Below are 2,468 nucleotides of genomic sequence, written 5' to 3'. Positions count from 1 at the left end.
TGGGAATTGTCTTTTCCAGCGGACTTACTTTCCTGAGTACCAAGGTTCAAATGCGAATGTTCCGTGTCAATCTCTGACCTACTTCTACCTTGGTATTCAGGAGAGGTTTTGTCGTGCATTTGGAATCGACATCACTATCCTGGAATGACTCATCATTATCTTCAGTTTCTTGATTGGTCTGTACATCATTTTCACTTTCATGGAAAATGTCTGGATTGCAGACACTCTCCACGTTGGTCATATATGTATTGCCTTCTTCCTCAACTTCAACATCAGAATGCTCTTCACACTCATATTGTCTATGTCCTAGCTGACCACATTTTTTACACTTCCATCCGTTTGGACAATTGTTTGCTGTCTGTTTTCCCATCCCAAATATATTTAAAGCTTCTTGTTTCTATTTCTTTAAGATAATTTTCAGGAGTTAAGCAGACACTTCCAAAAAACGTAAATAACGGCAAAATTAATGCTTTAATAATTAGTATTTTCCCTAAAATTGATAGATTCCTTTTTCCTTTTTTTAAATTATTTAGATTAAAAACACATCAGCTATTTGTTTTACAATACAGGAACATGTTTTATTTGTTTTACAATACAGAAACATGTTTTCCTTTTTCTTTCAAATAATCAATCCATTTTTTTCACCTCCCTCCTTCTGGAACAACTCAATCTCCCCCTTCCCCTCCAAAAAAGGAATACTAACTGATACAAAAGTTAACAGAAAAAATGTTAATTCAATTCTTTGTAATGTACATATAAATTACGTGTACATGTAGTTTACTGATGTGAACAATTTTCGTGTACATATAATTAAAACCGATGTACAGATGAGAAGAATTTATGGTGAAACGGTCGAAGTCGTTGTAAACTTACATCACTTACTTATTCAGTTTGACAAACAATTGGTTTTATGTACGTTCCTGTAGCGGAAGATCGTAGCTGTTAATGTTAAAATCTCATTGTCTCACACTGTGACACGTTAAATCTAGGTCTGTAGATATGTCGGAAAGTAAACAAACTTACAAATACTGATAAAATTAATTCCTATTACCACTAAAAAAAAAGGTATATCAGAACTTACTTTGATAATATGGATTCAAGCTGGGACAAATATATTGGACAGTTCCAAGTAATCTTAAAAAGACCTTACATATTTTATCATCGTATTTCCATTTATTATAATCCGAAGTATTACATCACTCATGAGAGCTTTTAGGAGTATATAATATATAGAGACAATAATGGTTCAAATTCGTTTGAGAATAAACAAATCAAGGTTACAAACAAAAACTGGTGAAATCTAAACTGACCTAGAATGGCGGCGATAGCAGGGTGAGAGACTTTTGATAAGCATGTATCGTCCACAATGCAAATCGAGACGATTTAATTCCATCATCATATGAGACAATTAGAATGATATCAGCCTTAGGCCAAGAAAATGCATTACTGGTGAGTTGGGACAGCGACACATCGTATCGGTTAACCAAATGATAAAGGACTCCGTAACATTTGTGCATGATCAATTTCACGTTTTCTTCCCTACATCTCTATTATGCTAGTTTTGTAAAAAGAGCGAAAAGATAAATCGCAAAAAATCTGAACTCCGAGGAAATTTCATAACAGAAAGTCCCTAATCAAATGGCAAAATCAAATTATAAAACACATCAAACGAATGGACAACAACTGTCATATTCCGTTATGCTTCTTAAAATATAAAAAGCTATTTCATGCGTGACAGGATTTGTTTCCAACCAATCATTTTATAATGCAATAGCATTGTATTAATTAAACAAAGGTCGTATTAATTACACAATTTGAGAGAGGATAAATGTTTAAAAACAACATACTGCAGTGTGTTTAATCTCACAATCTTCTAATTTATTGACGCTTTAAAATTCGTTGAAACAAAATTATAACAAAAAGATCTCAAAGTAACTTAAAACAAATACCAAGTCCATAAAACCTGATAAAAATCAATATTATATTATATGTACCCGGCCACGTCCACTTGTAGTATTTGTGTTTTTATCTATGTGACGAGTTAAAGCTTTTTTAACTAATTTTATAGTTCGTTTTTAGGTTGTACTGTTACACCACTGTCCCAGGTTAGGTGAGGGTTGTGATTCCGCTAACCAGTTTCACCCCGTCCATCGTCCGTCGTCGTTAACTTTTACAAAAACCTTCTCCTCTGAAACTACTGGGCCAAATTTAACCAAACTTGGCAACAATCTGTATTGGTGTATCTAGTTTGAAAAATATGTCCGGTGACCCGGCCATCCAACCAAGATGACCGCCATGGCTAACAATAGAACATAGGAGTAAAATGTAAATTTTGGCTTATATCTCTAAAACCAAAGCAATTAAAGCGAATCTGACGGAGTCAAATTGTTTATCAGGTCAAGATATATCTGTCCTGAAATTTTGAGATAATTCAGACAATCCATTGTTGGGTTGCTGCCCCTGAATTG

Source organism: Mytilus edulis, chromosome 1 (assembly GCF_963676685.1).
Source record: "Mytilus edulis chromosome 1, xbMytEdul2.2, whole genome shotgun sequence".
NCBI classification, from domain to species: Eukaryota; Metazoa; Mollusca; class Bivalvia; order Mytilida; family Mytilidae; genus Mytilus; species Mytilus edulis.
Note: the sequence above shows the minus strand (reverse complement) of the source record.